The 23,433-nt window shown below is 50.1% G+C and overlaps 1 protein-coding gene across 1 annotated transcript in view; it reads right to left on the bottom strand.

Moving 5' to 3' along the window:
- LOC123767432 (peroxidasin homolog) overlaps positions 1–23,433 on the bottom strand; it is an 820,244-nt gene that overhangs the window by 503,389 nt on the left and 293,422 nt on the right. The gene's annotated exons all lie outside the window — the stretch shown is intronic.

The raw sequence follows: 23,433 nt of genomic DNA, 5'->3' as shown, positions 1-23,433 counted from the left end.
CAGCTCACAAAAGAAAGTAATTTGAACATTAGCAGTGGTTTATATAACTTAGATCCATTTTTAATAGATCAATTAGAGGGCGATTTGAGTAGGATCATTGGAACACATTTGTCTCACAATTTCATTGTAAATATTTACTATCTTATGCTATGATTATCCATATGTGGGCATGTGTGTAATTATGAATGGGATCTGCATCGGATGGGCCAATAGTCCCTCTGCAGTTTTTGTGCGGCTCATATTTGTGTCCACTTATTGTACCTCACCTCACTCCACCATTCTCTCCTGCCTATTTATGTCCAGTACTCGACCTGTAAAAATCAGTCCTTCTGAAGATGCATTAATATACGAAAGTACTTAAGGAAATTCCTGTTATATTTTTCCTCCGTGGTCTGACACTGTCATATATTGTGATTCAACAATTACGCAAAATTTTAAGAAAAGCTTGACCGAGAAAAGAGAAGGGTGACCCAACTACCAGAATATATTCATAAACTAAGATAAAATATACTGTCTAGTGAACTTGCGAGGAACACCAGCGTCACCCCCAGCTTCTAGTGGGCTCTTGTAGTGTCATCCTGCCCTAAGCATACCTGCAGGCCTCCTGGGGCTGTACTCTAGCACAGGTGTCAGTGTACCGAACAAAGTTGGTGTCACTGCCGGAGTCTGACACCAACGACACGTGAGTGCATTTGACACGAAGGCCTCTTGGATACCTAATTATAGTGACACACGACGGAAATGACACAGACGCCTAATTGACCTTGTAAAGGTGAATTAGGCCAAATTGACCTCTAAAGGCCTTCTTACCACACTTTACTGGATGGAATTCTCTTCTACACTTCGTCGCGTTATTCTCAATCACGGAGGAAGACTCAACTCGCCTAACAGAGAACTCAAATACAAAAGTCAATAATCCCTGGCCCGACGAGACGCTAATATCATTGCTACACACTACAGCCTTGAAGGCCATGACTGCTGGGATTGCTACAATCTCGCCATTTCATTTGCAAGATGCAAGACACCGCCTGCAATGCAGATCATTTATCAACACAGTCGTGATTCATCATCTTGAGGTAATATTCGCCATGTAGCGTATGATGCTGAGGTAACACTCCAGGGTAGTGACAGTGTTGGGGCTGTGTAACACTCCAGGGTGGTGACAGTGTTGGGGCTGTGTAACACTCCAGGGTGGTGACAGTGTTGGGGCTGTGTAACACTCCAGGGTGGTGACAGTGTTGGGGCTGTGTAACACTCCAGGGTGGTGACAGTGTTGGGGCTGAGTAACACTCCAGGGTGGTGACAGTGTTGGAGCTGTGTAACACTCCAGGGTGGTTACAGTGTTAGGGCTGTGTAACACTCCAGGGTGGTGACAGTGTTGGGGCTGTGTAACTCTCCAGGGAGGTGACAGTGTTGGGGCTGTGTAACACTCCAGGGTGGTGACTGTGGCAGGGCTGTGTAACACTCCAGGGTGGTGACAGTGTTGGGGCTGTGTAACACTCCAGGGTGGTGACAGTGTTTAGGCTGTGTAACACTCCAGGGTGGTGACAGTGTTGGGGCTGTGTAACACTCCAGGGTGGTGACAGTGGCTGGGCTGTGTAACACTCCAGGGTGGTGACAGTGTTGGGGCTGTGTAACACTCCAGGGTGGTGACAGTGTTGGGGCTGTGTAACACTCCAGGGTGGTGACAGTAGCAGGGCTGTGTAACACTCCAGGGTGGTGACAGTGTTGGGGCTGTGTAACACTCCAGGGTGATGACAGTGTTGGGGCTGTGTAACACTCCAGGGTGGTGACAGTGTTGGGGTTCTGTAACACTCCAGGGTGGTGACAGTGTTGGGGCTGTGTAACACTCCAGGGTGGTGACAGTGTTGGGGCTGTGTAACACTCCAGGGTGATGACAGTGTTGAGGCTGTGTAACACTCCAGGGTGGTTACAGTGTTGGGGCTGTGTAACACTCCAGGCTGGTGACAGTGTTGGGGCTGTGTAACACTCCAGGGTGGTGACAGTGTTGGGGCTGTGTAACACTCCAGGGTGGTGACAGTATTGGGGCTGTGTAACACTCCAGGGTGGTGACAGTATTGGGGCTGTGTAACACTCCAGGGTGGTGACAGTGTTGGGGCTGTGTAACACTCCAGGGTGGTGACAGTGTTGGGGCTGTGTAACACTCCAGGGTGGTGACAGTGTTGGGGCTGTGTAACACTCCAGGGTGGTGACAGTGTTGGGGCTGTGTAACACTCCAGGGTGGTGACAGTAGCAGGGCTGTGTAACACTCCAGGGTGGTGACAGTGTTGGGGCTGTGTAATACTCCAGGGTGGTGACAGTGTTGGGGCTGTGTAACATTCCAGGGTGGTGACAGTGTTGGGGCTGTGTAACACTCCAGGGTGGTGACAGTGTTGGGGCTGTGTAACACTCCAGGGTGGTGACAGTGTTGGGGCTGTGTAACACTCCAGGGTGGTGACAGTGTTGGGGCTGTGTAACACTCCAGGGTGGTGACAGTGTTGGGGCTGTGTAACACTCCAGGGTGGTGACAGTGTTGGGGCTGTGTAACACTCCAGGGTGGTGACAGTGTTGGGGCTGTGTAACACTCCAGGGTGGTGACAGTGTTGGGGCTGTGTAACACTCCAGGGTGGTGACAGTGTTGGGGCAGTGTAACACTCCAGGGTGGTGACAGTGTTGGGGCTGTGTAACACTCCAGGGTGGTGACAGTGTTGGGGCTGTGTAACACTCCAGGGTGGTGACAGTGTTGGGGCTGTGTAACACTCCAGGGTGGTTACAGTGTTGGAGCTGTGTAACACTCCAGGGTGGTTACAGTGTTGGGGCTGTGTAACACTCCAGGGTGGTGACAGTAGCAGGGCTGTGTAACACTCCAGGGTGGTTACAGTGTTGGGGCTGTGTAACACTCCAGGGTGGTTACAGTGTTGGGGCTGTGTAACACTCCAGGGTGGTGACAGTGTTGGGGCTGTGTAACACTCCAGGGTGGTGAGAGTGTTGGGGCTGTGTAACACTCCAGGGTGGTGAGAGTGTTGGGGCTGTGTAACACTCCAGGGTGGTGACAGTGGCTGGGCTGTGTAACACTCCAGGGTGGTGACAGTGTTGGGGCTGTGCAACACTCCAGGGTGGTTACAGTGTTGGGGCTGTGTAACACTCCAGGGTGGTTACAGTGTAGGGGCTGTGTAACACTCCAGGGTGGTGACAGTGTTGGAGCTGTGTAACACTCCAGGGTGGTTACAGTGTTGGGGCTGTGTAACACTCCAGGGTGGTGACAGTAGCAGGGCTGTGTAACACTCCAGGGTGGTGACAGTGTTGGGGCTGTGTAACACTCCAGGGTGGTGACAGTGTTGGGGCTGTGTAACACTCCAGGGAGGTGACAGTGCTGGGGCTGTGTAACACTCCAGGGTGGTTACAGTGTTGGAGCTGTGTAACACTCCAGGGTGGTTACAGTGTTGGAGCTGTGTAACACTCCAGGGTGGTGACAGTGTTGGGGCTGTGTAACACTCCAGGGTGGTGACAGTGTTGGGGCTGTGTAACACTCCAGGGAGGCGACAGTGTTGGGGCTGTGTAACACTCCAGGGTGGTTACAGTGTTGGGGCTGTGTAACACTCCAGGGTGGTGACAGTGTTGGGGCTGTGTAACACTCCAGGGTGGTTACAGTGTTGGAGCTGTGTAACACTCCAGGGTGGTGACAGTGTTGGAGCTGTGTAAACTCCAGGGTGGTGACAGTGTTGGGGCTGTGTAACACTCCAGGGTGGTGACAGTAGCAGGGCTGTGTAACACTCCAGGGTGGTTACAGTGTTTGGGGCTGTGTAACACTCCAGGGTGGTGACAGTAGCAGGGCAGTGTAACACTCCAGGGTGGTGACAGTGTTGGGGCTGTGTAACACTCCAGGGTGGTGACAGTGTTGGGGCTGTGTAACACTCCAGGGTGGTGACAGTGTTGGGGCTGTGTAACACTCCAGGGTGGTGACAGTGGCAGGGCTGTGTAACACTCCAGGGTGGTGACAGTGTTGGAGCTGTGTAACTCTCCAGGGTGGTGACAGTGTTGGGGCTGTGTAACACTCCAGGGTGGTGACAGTGGCAGGGCTGTGTAACACTCCAGGGTGGTGACAGTGTTGGGGCTGTGTAACACTCCAGGGTGGTGACAGTGGCAGGGCTGTGTAACACTCCAGGGTGGTTACAGTGTTGGGGCTGTGTAACACTCCAGGGTGGTGACAGTAGCAGGGCTGTGTAACACTCCAGGGTGGTGACAGTGTTGGGGCTGTGTAACACTCCAGGGTGGTGACAGTAGCAGGGCTGTGTAACACTCCAGGGTGGTGACAGTGTTGGGGCTGTGTAACACTCCAGGGTGGTGACAGTGTTGGGGCTGTGTAACACTCCAGGGTGGTTACAGTGTTGGAGCTGTGTAACACTCCAGGGTGGTGACAGTGTTTGGGCTGTGTAACACTCCTGGGTGGTGACAGTGTTGGGGCTGTGTAACACTCCAGGGTGGTTACAGTGTTGGGGCTGTGTAACACTCCAGGGTGGTGACAGTGTTGGGGCTGTGTAACACTCCAGGGTGGTGACAGTGTTGGGGCTGTGTAACACTCCAGGGTGATGACAGTGGCTGGGCTGTGTAACACCTTAGTCTAATTTGCAGTTGTCATGAACAGGAGGAGGAGGAGGAGGAAGAGGAGGAGAAAATAATGGAGAAAGAGGAGGAAAATGAGGAGGAAGAAGAAGAGGAAGATAAAGAGGAAGAGAAGGAAGAGAAGGAGGACGAGAGGTGATGAAGCGAATATTCACAGATCCTGAGCAGACTTGGTAAGACCAATAAGCAGCATCGCTCACTTTATATCAAACACTGCAGCCAGCACCGAGCAGGCCCTCGAGCCTGTGCTGAGGGGGAGAACCATCCTGCAGGATGCTGAGGGAGAACCATCCTGCAGGATGCTGAGGGAGAACCCTCCTGCAGGATGCTGAGGGAGGAGAACCCTCCTGCAGGATGCTGAGGGAGAACCATCTTGCAGGATGCTGAGGGAGAACCCTCCTGCAGGATGCTGAGGGAGAACCCTCGTGAAGGATGCTGAGGGAGAACCCTCCTGCAGGATGCTGAGGGAGAACCCTCGTGAAGGATGCTGAGGGTGGAGAACCCTCCTGCAGGATGCTGAGGGAGAACCCTCCTGCAGGATGCTGAGGGAGAACCCTCCTGCAGGATGCTGAGGGAGAACCCTCGTGAAGGATGCTGAGGGTGGAGAACCCTCCTGCAGGATGCTGAGGGAGAACCCTCCTGCAGGATGCTGAGGGAGAACCCTCCTGCAGGATGCTGAGGGAGAACCCTCCTGCAGGATGCTGAGGGAGAACCCTCGTGAAGGATGCTGAGGGTGGAGAACCCTCCTGCAGGATGCTGAGGGAGAACCCTCGTGCAGGATGCTGAGGGAGAACCCTCGTGCAGGATGCTGAGGGAGAATCCTCGTGCAGGATGCTGAGGGAGGAGAACCATCCTGCAGGATGCTGAGGGAGAACCCTCGTGCAGGATGCTGAGGGAGGAGAACCCTCCTGCAGGATGCTGAGGGAGGAGAACCATCCTGCAGGTTGCTGAGGGTGGAGAACCCTCCTGCAGGATGCTGAGGGTGGAGAAGCGTCCTGCAGGATGCTGAGGGTGGAGAACCCTCCTGCAGGATGCTGAGGGAGGAGAACCCTCCTGCAGGATGCTGAGGGTGGAGAACCCTCCTGCAGGATGCTGAGGGTGGAGAACCCTCCTGCAGGATGCTGAGGGTGGAGAACCCTCCTGCAGGATGCTGAGGGTGGAGAACCCTCCTGCAGGATGCTGAGGGTGGAGAACCCTCCTGCAGGATGCTGAGGGAGAACCCTCGTGCAGGATGCTGAGGGGGGAGAACCCTCCTGCAGGATGCTGAGGGAGAACCCTTGTGCAGGATGCTGAGGGGGGAGAACCCTCGTGCAGGATGCTGAGGGAGGAGAACCCTCCTGCAGGATGCTGAGGGAGAACCCTCGTGCAGGATGCTGAGGGTGGAGAACCCTCCTGCAGGATGCTGAGGGAGAACCCTCGTGCAGGATGCTGAGGGGGGAGAACCCTCCTGCAGGATGCTGAGGGAGGAGAACCCTCCTGCAGGATGCTGAGGGTGGAGAACCCTCCTGCAGGATGCTGAGGGTGGAGAACCCTCCTGCAGGATGCTGAGGGAGGAGAACCCTCCTGCAGGATGCTGAGGGTGGAGAACCCTCCTGCAGGATGCTTAGGGAGGAGAACCCTCCTGCAGGATGCTGAGGGAGGAGAACCATCCTGCAGGATGCTGATGGAGGAGAACCCTCCTGCAGGATGCTGAGGGTGGAGAACCCTCCTGCAGGATGCTGAGGGTGGAGAACCTGCTGCAGGATGCCGAGGGAGAACCCTCCTGCAGGATGCTGAGGGAGGAGAACCCTCCTGCAGGATGCTGAGGGCGGAGAACCCTCCTGCAGGATGCTGAGGGAGGAGAACCCTCCTGCAGGATGCTGAGGGAGGAGAACCCTCCTGCAGGATGCTGAGGGTGGAGAACCCTCCTGCAGGATGCTGAGGGTGGAGAACCCTCCTGCAGGATGCTGAGGGTGGAGAACCCTCCTGCAGGATGCTGAGGTGGAGAACCCTCCTGCAGGATGCTGAGGGTGGAGAACCCTCCTGCAGGATGCTGAGGGTGGAGAACCCTCCTGCAGGATGCTGAGGGTGGAGAACCCTCCTGCAGGATGCTGAGGGTGGAGAACCCTCCTGCAGGATGCTGAGGGTGGAGAACCCTCCTGCAGGATGCTGAGGGAGGAGAACCCTCCTGCAGGATGCTGAGGGAGAACCCTCCTGCAGGATGCTGAGGGTGGGGAACCCTCCTGCAGGATGCTGAGGGTCGAGAACCCTCCTGCAGGATGCTGAGGGTGGAGAACCCTCCTGCAGGATGCTGACGGAGAACCCTCGTGCAGGATGCTGAGGGGGGAGAACCCTCCTGCAGGATGCTGAGGGAGAACCCTCGTGCAGGATGCTGAGGGGGGAGAACCCTCGTGCAGGATGCTGAGGGAGGAGAACCCTCCTGCAGGATGCTGAGGGAGAACCCTCGTGCAGGATGCTGAAGGTGGAGAACCCTCCTGCAGGATGCTGAGGGAGAACCCTCGTGCAGGATGCTGAGGGGGGAGAACCCTCCTGCAGGATGCTGAGGGAGGAGAACCCTCCTGCAGGACGCTGAGGGAAGAGAACCCTCCTGCAGGATGCTGAGGGCGGAGAACCCTCCTGCAGGATGCTGAGGGTGGAGAACCCTCCAGCAGGATGCTGAGGGTGGAGATCCCTCCTGCAGGATGCTGAGGGTGGAGAACCCTCCTGCAGGATGCTGAGGGTGGAGAACCCTCCTGCAGGATGCTGAGGGTGGAGAACCCTCCTGCAGGATGGTGAGGGTGGAGAACCCTCTGCAGGATGCTGAGGGAGGAGAACCCTCCTGCAGGATGCTGAGGGAGGAGAACCCTCCTGCAGGATGCTGAGGGAGAACCCTCCTGCAGGATGCTGAGGGTGGAGAACCTTCCTGCAGGATGCTGAGGGAGGAGAATCCTCCTGCAGGATGCTGAGGGTGGAGAACCCTCCTGCAGGATGCTGAGGGAGGAGAACCCTCCTGCAGGATGCTGAGGGAGAACCCTCGTGCAGGATGCTGAGGGTGGAGAACCCTCCTGCAGGATGCTGAGGGAGGAGAACCCTCCTGCAGGATGCTGAGGGAGGAGAACCCTCCTGCAGGATGCCGAGGGAGAACCCTCCTGCAGGATGCTGAGTGTGGAGAACCCTCCTGCAGGATGCTGAGGGAGGAGAACCCTCCTGCAGGATGCTGAGGGAGGAGAACCCTCCTGCAGGATGCCGAGGGAGAACCCTCCTGCAGGATGCTGAGGGAGGAGAACCCTCCTGCAGGATGCTGAGGGTGGAGAACCCTCCTGCAGAATGCTGTGGGTGGAGAACCCTCCGGCAGGATGCTGAGGGTGGAGAAACCTCCTGCAGGATGCTGAGGGTGGAGAACCCTCCTGCAGGATGCTGAGGGTGGAGAACCCTCCTGCAGGATGCTGAGGGTGGAGAACCCTCCTGCAGGATGCTGAGGGAGAACCCTCGTGCAGGATGCTGAGGGGGGAGAACCCTCCTGCAGGATGCTGAGGGAGAACCCTTGTGCAGGATGCTGAGGGGGGAGAACCCTCGTGCAGGATGCTGAGGGAGGAGAACCCTCCTGCAGGATGCTGAGGGAGAACCCTCGTGCAGGATGCTGAGGGTGGAGAACCCTCCTGCAGGATGCTGAGGGAGAACCCTCGTGCAGGATGCTGAGGGGGGAGAATCCTCCTGCAGGATGCTGAGGGAGGAGAACCCTCCTGCAGGATGCTGAGGGTGGAGAACCCTCCTGCAGGATGCTGAGGGTGGAGAACCCTCCTGCAGGATGCTGAGGGAGGAGAACCCTCCTGCAGGATGCTAAGGGTGGAGAACCCTCCTGCAGGATGCTTAGGGAGGAGAACCCTCCTGCAGGATGCTGAGGGAGGAGAACCATCCTGCAGGATGCTGATGGAGGAGAACCCTCCTGCAGGATGCTGAGGGTGGAGAACCCTCCTGCAGGATGCTGAGGGTGGAGAACCTGCTGCAGGATGCCGAGGGAGAACCCTCCTGCAGGATGCTGAGGGAGGAGAACCCTCCTGCAGGATGCTGAGGGCGGAGAACCCTCCTGCAGGATGCTGAGGGAGGAGAACCCTCCTGCAGGATGCTGAGGGAGGAGAACCCTCCTGCAGGATGCTGAGGGTGGAGAACCCTCCTGCAGGATGCTGAGGGTGGAGAACCCTCCTGCAGGATGCTGAGGGTGGAGAACCCTCCTGCAGGATGCTGAGGGTGGAGAACCCTCCTGCAGGATGCTGAGGGTGGAGAACCCTCCTGCAGGATGCTGAGGGTGGAGAACCCTCCTGCAGGATGCTGAGGGTGGAGAACCCTCCTGCAGGATGCTGAGGGTGGAGAACCCTCCTGCAGGATGCTGAGGGAGGAGAACCCTCCTGCAGGATGCTGAGGGAGAACCCTCCTGCAGGATGCTGAGGGTGGGGAACCCTCCTGCAGGATGCTGAGGGTCGAGAACCCTCCTGCAGGATGCTGAGGGTGGAGAACCCTCCTGCAGGATGCTGACGGAGAACCCTCGTGCAGGATGCTGAGGGGGGAGAACCCTCCTGCAGGATGCTGAGGGAGAACCCTCGTGCAGGATGCTGAGGGGGGAGAACCCTCGTGCAGGATGCTGAGGGAGGAGAACCCTCCTGCAGGATGCTGAGGGAGAACCCTCGTGCAGGATGCTGAAGGTGGAGAACCCTCCTGCAGGATGCTGAGGGAGAACCCTCGTGCAGGATGCTGAGGGGGGAGAACCCTCCTGCAGGATGCTGAGGGAGGAGAACCCTCCTGCAGGACGCTGAGGGAGGAGAACCCTCCTGCAGGATGCTGAGGGCGGAGAACCCTCCTGCAGGATGCTGAGGGTGGAGAACCCTCCAGCAGGATGCTGAGGGTGGAGATCCCTCCTGCAGGATGCTGAGGGTGGAGAACCCTACTGCAGGATGCTGAGGGTGGAGAACCCTCCTGCAGGATGCTGAGGGTGGAGAACCCTCCTGCAGGATGGTGAGGGTGGAGAACCCTCTGCAGGATGCTGAGGGAGGAGAACCCTCCTGCAGGATGCTGACGGAGGAGAACCCTCCTGCAGGATGCTGAGGGAGAACCCTCCTGCAGGATGCTGAGGGTGGAGAACCTTCCTGCAGGATGCTGAGGGAGGAGAATCCTCCTGCAGGATGCTGAGGGTGGAGAACCCTCCTGCAGGATGCTGAGGGAGGAGAACCCTCCTGCAGGATGCTGAGGGAGAACCCTCGTGCAGGATGCTGAGGGTGGAGAACCCTCCTGCAGGATGCTGAGGGAGGAGAACCCTCCTGCAGGATGCTGAGGGAGGAGAACCCTCCTGCAGGATGCCGAGGGAGAACCCTCCTGCAGGATGCTGAGTGTGGAGAACCCTCCTGCAGGATGCTGAGGGAGGAGAACCCTCCTGCAGGATGCTGAGGGAGGAGAACCCTCCTGCAGGATGCCGAGGGAGAACCCTCCTGCAGGATGCTGAGGGAGGAGAACCCTCCTGCAGGATGCTGAGGGTGGAGAACCCTCCTGCAGAATGCTGAGGGTGGAGAACCCTCCGGCAGGATGCTGAGGGTGGAGAAACCTCCTGCAGGATGCTGAGGGTGGAGAACCCTCCTACAGGATGCTGAGGGTGGAGAACCCTCCTGCAGGATGCTGAGGGTGGAGAACCCTCCTGCAGGATGCTGAGGGTGGAGAACCCTCCTGCAGGATGCTGAGGGAGGAGAACCCTCCTGCAGGATGCTGAGGGAGGAGAACCCTCCTGCAGGATGCTGAGGGAGAACCCTCCTGCAGGATGCTGAGGGTGGAGAACCCTCCTGCAGGATGCTGTGGGAGGAGAACCCTCCTGCAGGATGCTGAGGGTGGAGAACCCTCCTGCAGGATGCTGAGGGAGGAGAACCCTCCTGCAGGATGCTGAGGGAGGAGAACCCTCCTGCATGATGCTGAGGGAGAACCCTCCTGCAGGATGCTGAGGGTGGAGAACCCTCCTGCAGGATGCTGAGGGAGGAGAACCCTCCTGCATGATGCTGAGGGAGGAGAACCATCCTGCAGGATGCTGAGGGAGGAGAACCATCCTGCAGGATGCTGAGGGAGGAGAACCATCCTGCAGGATGCTGAGGGAGGAGAACCATCCTGCAGGATGCTGAGGGAGGAGAACCATCCTGCAGGATGCTGAGGGAGGAGAACCATCGTGCAGGATGCTGAGGGAGGAGAACCCTCCTGCAGGATGCTGAGGGAGGAGAACCCTCCTGCAGGATGCTGAGGGAGGAGAACCATCCTGCAGGATGCTGAGGGAGGAGAACTATCCTGCAGGATGCTGAGGGAGGAGAACCATCCTGCAGGATGCTGAGGGAGGAGAACCATCCTGCAGGATGCTGAGGGTGGAGAACCATCCTGCAGGATGCTGAGGGTGGAGAACCATCCTGCAGGATGCTGAGGGAGGAGAACCATCCTGCAGGATGCTGAGGGAGGAGAACCATCGTGCAGGATGCTGAGGGAGGAGAACCCTCCTGCAGGATGCTGAGGGAGGAGAACCCTCCTGCAGGATGCTGAGGGAGGAGAACCATCCTGCAGGATGCTGAGGGAGGAGAACTATCCTGCAGGATGCTGAGGGAGGAGAACCATCCTGCAGGATGCTGAGGGAGGAGAACCATCCTGCAGGATGCTGAGGGTGGAGAACCATCCTGCAGGATGCTGAGGGAGGTGAACCATCCTGCAGGATGCTGAGGGAGGAGAACCCTCCTGCAGGATGCTGAGGGAGGAGAACCATCCTGCAGGATGCTGAGGGAGGAGAACCATCCTGCAGGAGACGTCTCTACAAGAGCCGATGGACAACACGCACAGAAAACCATCGCTATTTACTTCCAACATTTACTACAAAAGTCTTCTTTTTTCCCTGCTATCTATCCTCTCTGCTTGTTTTGCTAGCGTGATCCTCGGGCAATTATACAGCAAAAGCCCGTGAGAGAATATGATTGTCTCAGGATGTAACATGAAGGGAACTATCATGGGGAAAGCGACAAGCCATTACGACTATGTCGCAAATTGTAATTGGAAGAAATGTAGCAAACTAGGATAAGTATTTGGAATGGGACGGAGGAAAGGAGTGTTGTCCGATCACTTGTACTGTCGGGAATTGAACGCCGACCTGTGTAGCGAGGCCGTCGCTCTATTGTCCAGCCCGAGTGGTTGGCTGACTTGAATGGGAATTACCAGGACATGGGCGTTGAACGGATCCTTCAGAGGTGGAGGTTGCGTGCTGGCCGCCATCTTGGCCTGAGATATTTTGTGTGTTTATATAGTGCCTTCTTAGGCGAGGTTAGCCAATACCAGCGCCTTCATCACCCTGACTGTATCACCCTGACTGTATCACCCTGACTGTATCACTTTGACTGTATCCTGACTGTATCACTTTGACTGTATCACCTGACTGTATCACTTTGACTGTATCACCCTGCCTGTATCACCCTGACTGTATCACCCTGACTTGTATCACCATGACTGTATCACTTTGACTTGTATCACCCTGACTGTATCACCTTGACTGTATCACCCTGACTGTATCACCCTGACTGTATCACTTTGACTGTATCACCCTGACTGTATCACTTTGACTGTATCACCCTGACTGTATCACCCTGACTGTATCACCATGACTGTATCACTTTGACTGTATCACCCTGACTGTATCACTTTGACTGTATCACCCTGACTGTATCACCCTGACTGTATCACTTTGACTGTATCACCCAGACTGTATCACTTTGACTGTATCACCCTGACTGCACCACCCTGACTGTATCACTTTGACTGTATCACCCTGACTGTATCACCCTGACTGTATCACTTTGTATCACCCTGACTGTATCACTTTGACTCTATCACCCTGACTGTATCACTTTGTATCACCCTGACTGTATCACTTTGACTGTATCACTTTGACTCTATCACCCTGACTGTATCACTTTGTATCACCCTGACTGTATCACTTTGACTGTATCACCCTGACTGTATCACCCTGACTGTATCACTTTGTATTACCCTGACTGTATCACTTTGACTGTATCACCCTGACTGTATCACCCTGACTGTATCACCCTGACTGTATCACTTTGACTGTATCACCCTGACTGTATCACTTTGACTGTATCACCCTGACTGTATCACCCTGACTGTATCACCCTCTCTGTATCACTTTGACTGTATCACCCTGACTGTATCACTTTGACTGTATCACCCTGACTGTATCACCCTGACTGTATCACTTTGACTGTATCACCCTGACTGCATCACCATGACTGTTTCACTTTGACTGTATCACCCTGACTGTATCACCCTGACTGTATCACTTTGTATCACCCTGACTGCATCACCCTGACTTTATCACCCTGACTGTATCACCCTGACTGTATCACCCTGACTGTATCACCCTGACTGTATCATTTTGACTGTATCACCCTGACTGTATCACTTTGGCTGTATCACCCTGACTGCATCACCCCTGACTGTATCACCCTGACTGTATCACCCTGACTGTATCACTTTGACTGTATCACCCTGACTGTATCACCCTGATTGTATCACTTTGACTGTATCACCCTGACTGTATCACTTTGTATCACCGTGACTGTATCACTTTGACTGTATCACCCTGACTGTATCACCCTGACTGTATCACTTTGACTGTATCACCCTGACTGTATCACTTTGACTGTATCACCCTGACTGTATCACCCTAACTGTATCACACTGACTGCATCACACTGACTGTATCACCCTGACTGTATCACCCTGACTGCATCACCCTGATTGCATCACCGTGACTGCATCACACTGACTGCATCACACTGACTGCATCACACTGACTGCATCACACTGACTGCATCACCCTGACTGCATCACACTGACTGCATCACACTGACTGCATCACCCTGACTGCATCACACTGACTGCATCACCCTGACTGCATCACACTGACTGCATCACCCTGACTGCATCACACTGACTGCATCACCCTGACTGCATCACCCTGACTGCATCACCCTGACTGCATCACACTGACTGCATCACCCTGACTGCATCACACTGACTGCATCACCCTGACTGCATCACCCTGACTGCATCACACTGACTGCATCACCCTGACTGCATCACACTGACTGCATCACCCTGACTGCATTCACCCTGACTGCATCACCCTGACTGCATCACACTGACTGCATCACCCTGACTGCATCACACTGACTGCATCACCCTGACTGCATCACACTGACTGCATCACCCTGACTGCATCACCCTGACTGCATCACACTGACTGCATTCACACTGACTGCATCACCCTGACTGCATCACACTGACTGCATCACACTAACTGCATCACACTGACTGCATCACCCTGACTGCATCACCCTGACTGCATCACACTGACTGCATCACACTGACTGCATCACACTGACTGCATCACACTAACTGCATCACAAGTCCTCACATGCGCACGACACACGTACAGACAAACTCAAGAACATGAACACAATTATAGTGTGAAGACCCAGATAAAGGTGTGTGATCTGAGACTTCTCCAGATATTGGTTATTTATCCACTTAATTTACTTAATAATACTATATAAAGTCATATAAACACTTGTCAAGCAACACAATTACCACAGCTAACACTCCAGCAGAAAGAACTCTGACTCTCGACCCCTGGCGCCAGACCAGAGTATATTCAACTCATTCACATCCAACAGACAGACCACTAACGTTCTTCCAAACAACTTTCACCTCTAACTAGGTTAGCTTAGCATTTTAAAAGCACCGAATCACCTTCTGTGGTTGATTGTTCAATAAACCCTTGAACTATATGTTTAACACATCTCTCACCCTGTCCATGGAGGACATAAGAAAATGTATATATGCTGGTTAGCATTGTAAATGTGTGGCCACGTTTGTGGTAGAGAGAGAAATAAACTAACTACTTCTGAACCATTTTTCACACGACAGTACTCACATAGTTGTGCTTTTGTGGGTTTGAGGGGGGAATGAGCCTCGGCTCTTTGGTCCCGCCTCTCAACTGTCAATCAACTGGTGTACAGATTCTGAGCCTACTGGGCTCTATATTATATCTACATTTGAAACTGTGTATGGAGGCAGCCTCCTCCACATCACTGCTTAGTGCATTCCATTTGTGAACTACCCTGATGCTTAAGAAGTTCTTTCTAACGTCGCTGTGGCTCATTTGGGTACTCAGTCTCCACCTGTGTCCCCTTGTTCTAACAGAACTAATCGTCAACGGACTAGAAAAATTATTACATAATCAAAATTATACGATTTTTCTCACTGACTGGACAAAATTACCCAACGGACGGACTGACTTTAGGTTTGACCCCACAAAGGGACAATTTAATGAACCAAATCCAAAAAGACAGGTTGTTACCCACGTACCACCGCCCTCTCACCCCAAGACTGAGAGAACATCCAGGACCAAACCAGAGAACCAGAGAACAACATAACCAGAGAACCAGAGAAGCAGAGAACCAGAGAACCAGAGAGCCAGAGAACCAGAGAACCAGAGAACCAGAGAAGCAGAGAAGCAGAGAACCAGAGAATCAGAGAAGCAGAGAACCAGAGAACCAGAGAACCAGAGAGGCAGAGAACCAGAGAACCAGAGAACCAGAGAAGCAGAGAAGCAGAGAAGCAGAGAATCAGAGAAGCAGAGAACCAGAGAACCAGAGAACCAGAGAAGCAGAGAACCAGAGAGCCAGAGAACCAGAGAACCAGAGAGCCAGAGAACCAGAGAACCAGAGAACCAGAGAACCAGAGAACCTTCTCAAGCAGAGGGCAGTACACAGTAACAGCTCTCATCTTAAAGGAACAGGAGTATTAAGCGAGCTTACTCTGCGGCCTCCCGGCTGACGTCTGTGATGCCAGGCTCACAGGCCACCTCAGACGTGACAAGAGGAAGAGGGAGATAGCGGGAGGGAGGAAGAAAGACATAGAGTGTGGGAGGAACAAATATATATATATATAGAGAGAGAGTGAGGGAGGAAGAAAGATAGGGAATGAGAGAAACAGGAGGAAAGAGATAATGAAGGAGAGAGAAGAAGACATAGAAAGAAGGGAGGGAAAATTTTAAAAGAGGAAGGAGAAAAAGAGAGAAAGAGATGGATAGAGATAAGAAGAAGCATGGAACTCAGGAAAGATAACGGGAAGAAAAAGAGAGAAAGGTAGAAGCGGAGGTGTGAGAGAAAAAGAAAGGGAAAGGAGGGGGTCCCGATAGTAAAGTAGGATTCGTGCTTGACTCACAATCGAGAATTCCGGGTTCAAATCCCCGGCTGGACAGACATGTTGGGCGCATTACCTATCACCTAATGTTCCTGTTCACCTAACAGTAAGTAGGTACACAGGAGATAGTCAGCTTGTTGTGGGGATGCATTCTGGGGGGGTGGGGGGGGTGGGGGGGGGTGTCAGTAATTCGGCCTTGGTGGTGGTGGTGGGGGGACCTCAATATAAGCTTAACGTATGTATATATACTGGCTGCCTGTCCCCAAACACAATGAATTATTATCAAGATGCAAGACAGAGAGAAAGAGAGCGAGCACGAAAGAAAGAAACAGGGAGGGAGAGAGAGAAGGAAACAAAAGATATAGAAAAAGAAAGGAAGAGAAATACAGAATGGGAGAAAACATTTGCAGTCATATCAATATGAATCAGAAACAATATTTTTGTCGGTCTGTTCGAGGCTGGAGGCCAAATGCCTAGGGCTAGCCGCATTAAGGTCAGCAGGATGAGTGGTGATTTGATCTGGAGCGTCATAAGGGAGTCGGGGACAGGGGCAGGTCAAGTGTGGTCAAGCAGGGAGGAGATGGGAAGGGCGTGTGAGGGCAGGGAGGGAGGAGATGGAGAAAGATCATATGTACTGGCAGGAGAGAGTGCATGTGGGAGAACATCTGGAAGCCTCAAGCAGTCCTCCTCTGTCTTAATTTACACACCCTCCTCTTAGGATGTGTCGGCGTGGAAGTGGGGATATGGGGAGGGTGTGTGGGGTGGAAGTAGATGGTGTGAAGTTGTTTACAGTGATGAAGACTGTGTGTACTGTAGATGGTTATAGTGATGGAGGGGGAGAAGGGGGCTGTGTGTGTGTAAAGAAGGATGTGTAAGGGAAGATAGGAGGATCTGTGTGGGAGACCTGGGCACCAGCTCTACCAGGGCCCCACCAGGCACCAGCTCTATCAGGGCCCCACCAGGCACCAGCTCTATCAGGGCCCCACCAGGCACCAGCTCTATCAGGGCAACACCAGGCACCACCTCTATCAGGGCAACACCAGGCACCAGCTCTACCAGGGCCCCACCAGGCACCACCTCTATCAGGGCCCCACCAGGCACCAGCTCTACCAGGGCACCACCAGGCACCAGCTCTACCAGGGCAACACCAGGCACCACCTCTATCAGGGCACCACCAGGCACCAGCTCTACCAGGGCCCCACCAGGCACCACCTCTATCAGGGCACCACCAGGCACCACCTCTACCAGGGCACCACCAGGCACCACCTCTATCAGGGCCCCACCAGGCACCAGCTCTACCAGGGCACCACCAGGCACCAGCTCTATCAGGGCACCACCAGGCACCAGCTCTATCAGGGCCCCACCAGGCACCACCTCTATCAGGGCCCCACCAGGCACCCGACCAAGCATATATGTTAACTAAAATGTTTGTTCAAGGTTGAAGGCGAGACACTTGGGACCCGCTTCACTCATTTTTTCCCAGTGAGTGCTGCTGGGTACATGCCCAACATAGGTGTAACAGGATTGGCTGCAAACAAAAAGAGTGTCATGTGACACTGAGCTAAACTCGCCCTCATAAAATGTCTTAACATGCCATTTTCACCGAACTCTGAATTTGTATTATCTTTCATATTTTCTTATCTTTCATATTTTCTTATCTTTCATATTTTCTTATCTTTCATATTTTCTTATCTTTCATATTTTGTATTTATTTATTCGTAAATAAATTTATTCTTTTATTTCTAATGTTTTGTAAATGAAACAGCTATCACTATGAGGGCTGATTGTAACGAATAGTTTTACAATTGCATTTTTATAATTAAATAACACATGTAGATCAATAAGTTTCAAAGGCTTGACAATATTCTCCAACCCAGAAAAATATGGTAAAATAACACAATTTTTGGACGAATTTTCTCATCACCTAATTTGTTACATATGTTAGTTGAGATTTGCAAAAGCATACGTCCATAATATTTTCTTGGTAGCAAAGTTTGAATCCAATAGAATCATTATTTTCTAACTCGTCATCTATGAGCTCTGGGCTAACAATTGAAGGCGATCTTAGATATATTGAAGAAGAAATAGATTGTTTAACGTTATATCTACGCCCTGAGATATACTGAACATAAGACAATTTTTTCAGTGTTTTTGTAAACACTAAACTTAAAAGAAAAATATTCGCTATGAATTACGATATCCAAAATGGGCAAACATTTACCAATTTTAGTCTCCATAGTAAATTTTATTCCGGGTGACTTCATACGTTTTGCTAGAAATTCGTCTGAATTTGCATTTGAAGGTCAAATAAACATTATATCATCAGCATACTTAAACCATGAACTTATTCCATTCCATTATTTACGTATATACACATACATATATATATACATATAGAGGTATATACATACACATACATACAGATAGAGAGAGGGTGCCACACGAGCGGTCACAGTCCCAGATATAATATAAAACTCCCATAGCAGGATACATGTGGACCACAGCGATCAGTCCCAGGCTGACGGAGGCGGCTCCACACTGCCTCTTCATCACTAACACTTCTTCACTTGGAATATAAACTTGGAGTGGTCCGGGTTATATAATATTTGATGCCGGAACTATCTCTGTGCTGCTGCTCTATATTGAGTGTGTACTCACTTATTTGTGCTTGCAGGGGTTGAGCTTCGGCTCTTTGGTCCGGCCTCTCAACTGTCAATCAATAGGTGTATAGGTCCTGAGCATATTGGGCTCAATTATATCTATATTTGAAACTGTGTATGGAGTCTGCCTCCACCTCATCACTTCCTAATGCATTGCATTTATTTACTGACACTGAAAAAATTCTTTCTAATATCTCTGTGGCTCATTTGGATACTCAATTTCCACCTGTGTCCCCTAGTGCGTGAGTCCCTTGTGTTAAATAAACTGTTTTTGCCTACCCTATCAATTCCTTTGAGAATCTTGTATGTGGTGATCATATCCTCCTTAAACTCTTCTAGCATCCAATGACGTAAGGTAAACACAGAGAAATCACAAAAAAGTGACGCATCAAATGAACAAATCCAAAAGGGTGTGTGGATTATTCCGGACGTAGGTTCGAGCCCTCATCACGGCCCTTGTAGATTTGTTCATTTACGTAATGTATAGTTCTCGTAGTCTTTCCTCATAGCTCATACCCCTTAGCTCAAACCCCTCAGTAAATGGTTATATTAATTTGAAACACTGTTTCCGTGTGCCTCTATATCGACCTTATGCCGCCCCTCACCTGTATAACGCTTGATAAACGATCTATTGACCACTGAGTAAGAAACGGATTTGGAGTGAGAGAGAGGAGCGTAGCCTCCTACTTTAGAGAGCCCGACTACGGAGCACGAAGCGCATAATAGAAGTCTTCTTCGGCACTGGGCGTGTATAGGTGATTACCTCAATGATGAAGTAATAGGATGACCAGGTGTCCGGGGTCGCCCCTTACCCTTGATACCCACCGCTCTAAGGACACAATGTTGGCCTAGTCATTCCTGACGGGAGTTGGTGAGCTTCCTGTGTTTAACTTGTGGGCATAAGGGGGGGGGGGGGGGAGAGTTAAGCGTTATGCGGAGAAAGCGCCAAGCCATTATGACAATATTGCACTTGGAAGGGGTCAGGATAAGGATTTGGCATGGGATGAGGGGGGGGGGAGGAATACTTTTTCAGTCTTGAGCCTCGTAACAAGGAAAGTTGAGGCCCTGTTAGAGGGCCCTGTTAGACCCACACAGTCAGACCCTGACTGTGTGGGTCTGCATCACTCTCAGCATGTTATAGTTCCTCTTTCCCCCATTTCCCCTGTAACAGTGTGTGTGATTATGGGTGTGTGTGTGTATTCACCTAGTTGTATTCAGCTAGTTGTGCTTGGGGGGGTTGAGCTCTGCTCTTTCGGCCCGCCTTTCAACTGTCAACTGTTTCTACTACTAACTAGTACTATTTTTTTCCCCACACCACACACACACACACAGCAGGAAGCAGCCCGTGACAGCTGATTAACTCCCAGGTACCTATTTACTGCTAGTTAAAAGGGGCATTAGGATGAAAGAAACTCTGCCCATTGTTTCGCGCCGGCGTCCAGAATCGAACCCGGGACCTCAGAATCACGCGTGCAGCGTTATGTCCGCTTAGCCACCGGCCCCCCTGGAGGTTTCGTGTGTGTGTGTGTGTGCGTGTGTGTGTGTGTGTGTGTGTGTGTGTGTGTGTGTGTGTGTGTGTGTGTGTGTGTGTGTGTGTGTGTGTGTGTGTGTGTGTGTGTGTGTGTGTGTGTGTGTGTGTGCGGATGTGTGTGTGTGTGTGTGTGTGTGTGTGTGTGTGTGTGTGTGCGCGTGTGTGTGTGTGTGTGTGTGTGTGTGCGGATGTGTGTGTGTGTGCGGATGTGTGTGTGTGTGCGGATGTGTGTGTGTGTGTGTGTGGGGTGTGTGTGGGTGGGTGCAGGTTGTGTGTGTGTGTGTGTGTGGGGTGTGTGTGGGTGGGTGCAGGTTGTTTGTGTGTGTGTGTGTACAGAAGAGAATATATTTGTGTATTTACGATACATTTACACCTTGTATATTCATTCCTTACCTAAAGATGTTCCAGAGTGGAAAGAAACGTGGTAGATAATAGTAGGCATCCTTCAGTCTCGGGAGACTAAAGAGCTACACTCTGGTTGACAATCTCCAGGGCACAACGCCTGGGTTGGTCAATATGGAGGAGAAGCTGTTACCCATGCAACAGGAACCCCCTCTCCACATTGCTGAAATTATCCAATGAAAAAGCAAACGCCAATACACATGGCGTTTGCTCCTGCACCATCGCAGGAGCTGCCGGAATGAGGTCGAAGTCAACAACGAACTGCCTTAGGGGGCTCGAACTCCGTATTTTCCTCGAGATTGACCTCTGAAGCTTTTCCCGAAAGAGGGGTATGGCCGCAAGGCAGCTGAGGTTTGAAATCAGGGGTTTCCTTCCCCTAGATGGGCTGCCTTCCCAGGCTGATGAGTCCCATCTACCCGGAGGAGCTGGTTCTAAGGCACCAGAGGCACGCCATCGCCCCTTCTCCTGGCAATAAAAGCATTTCCGCCGGACATAAAGACAAAGCCACCCGTGCAGGCCAGGAGTTGGACTTGGTTATCTCGGCCCTAATACATCTGAAAATCTCATGTAATACAAATTTTTCTATATCTCTCCTTTCATGCCTCGATGATGCCCATGATTTGAATAATCCTTGGAGAATAATTGACCGCCTTCTCAGTGCTTCACTCTCATGAGGAGAGTGTATGGTGGTGTAGAAAATATACCCCTTCAGGAGTCACTAGAGTTCCTTTCAATAAAATTCGGTAACTTGATGACTATTCATAATCACGAGAGTAATGAAATAGTTAAGAGCATAAAAAGCTTATACTGTAAGATCAACAACGCCAGCAATGCGGCCATATATAACCAAATAAGCTGAGAGACACGTCCTGGTGCTCAAGTATACAAATATATATATATATATATATATATATATATATATATATATATATATATATATATATATATATATATATATATATATATATATATATATATATATATATAATATATATATAATATATACATATATATATATATATATATATATATATATATATATATATATATATATGTATATATTATATATATATTATATATATATATATATATATATATATATATATATATATATATATATATATATATATATATATATATGTATATATTATATATATTATATATATATATATATATATATATATATATATATATATATATATATATATATATATATATATATATATATATATATATATATATAGATTATTAAATATGACCGAAAAAGTAAGATTAATAATTCTAACACGAATTTTCTCTATCTTTCTTATGTTTCTTTTCAGTGTTGATGGTAATTCAAAGATCAATTCTCCAAAATTCATTTTTATTTCTAGTCTGACGCGACACTTGAGCGCGTTTCGTAAAACTTATTACATTTTCAAATACTTTAGTTTACAAACACACAACTGAAACTGAATAGAGCTTTACACATCTTCGAGGTTTATATCTACATTTGGGTGAGGTGGATGAGGTGAAAAACGAACTTTCAACAATGGGTATTCAATGGGTATTAAATTCAAACACAAGACAGAACACGAAACAATGGGTATTGAATGGAAGTAATTGTAGAAAGCCTATTGGTCTATATTTCTTGATGCTTCTATATTGGAGCGGAGTCTTGAAGTGGGTAGAATATAGTTGTGCATTAATTGGCGGTTGATTGCTGGTGTTGACTTCTTGATGTGCAGTGCCTCGCAAACGTCAAGCCGCCTGCTATCGCTGTATCTATCGATGATTTCTGTGTTGTTTGCTAAGATTTCTTAGCAAACAACACAGAAATTTCTTAGTAGAAATCTTAGCAAACAACATAGAAATCATCGATAGATACAGCGATAGCAGGCGGCTTGACGTTTGCGACGCACTACACATCAAGAAGTCAACACCAGCAATCAACAGCCAATTAATGAACAACTATATTCTACCCACTTCAAGACTCCGCTCCAGTACAGAAGCATCAAGAAATATGGACCAATAGGCTTTCTACAATTACTTCCATTCAATACCTATTGTTTCGTGTTCTGTCTTGTGTTTGAATTTAATACCCATTCAATACCCATTGTTTCGTGTTCTGTCTTGTGTTGGAATTTAATACCCATTGAATACCCATTGTTGAAAGTTCGTTTTTCACCTCATCCACCTCACCCAAATGTAGATATAAACCTCGAAGATGTGTAAAGCTCTATTCAGTTTCAGTTGTGTGTTTGTAAACTAAAGTCTTTGAAAATGTAATAAGTTTTACGAAACGCGCTCAAGTGTCGCGTCAGATTAGAAATAAAAATGAATTTTGGAGAACTGATCTTTGAATTACCATCAACAGTGAAAAGAAACATAAGAAAGATAGAGAAAATTCGTGTTAGAATTATTAATCTTACTTTTTCGGTCATATTTAATAATATATGTCTACAAGAAAGACTGCTACCAAAATATAATATATATATATATAAATATATATATATATATATATATATATATATATATATATATATATATATATATATATATATATATATATATATATATATATATTGGTGTATACTGGCAGCAGGTTTTCTTTCAAACATGTTTCATTGAATATGACCGCATATTCTGTATTTATTATTTTCTGGTTTAGGGCTTCTATCCCTCTAACTATTTTCTTAGCATCAGGGCTTAATTGAAATAGGAGTTCTCCAAAACTCATTTTCGTACTTTTAAGGTGAAGAAAAGAAATGATTTACTATAGAGTGTATTTACACTTATTTGTATAATTTGCACGGCGTTTCGAACCTCCATGGTTCATTCTCAAGTGAACAGATCTTACAATACTAGTTGATTTTATACCCGCATTAGGTCAGGTGATAATACAATGAAGGTGAAAACATGGGGGGATACATATGGGATAAACATAGGGGCTGCAGAAGGCTTATTGGC

The sequence above is a fragment of the Procambarus clarkii genome, chromosome 74 (assembly GCF_040958095.1).
Source record: "Procambarus clarkii isolate CNS0578487 chromosome 74, FALCON_Pclarkii_2.0, whole genome shotgun sequence".
NCBI classification, from domain to species: Eukaryota; Metazoa; Arthropoda; class Malacostraca; order Decapoda; family Cambaridae; genus Procambarus; species Procambarus clarkii.
Note: the sequence above shows the minus strand (reverse complement) of the source record. Positions and strands in the feature narration are given on the sequence as shown.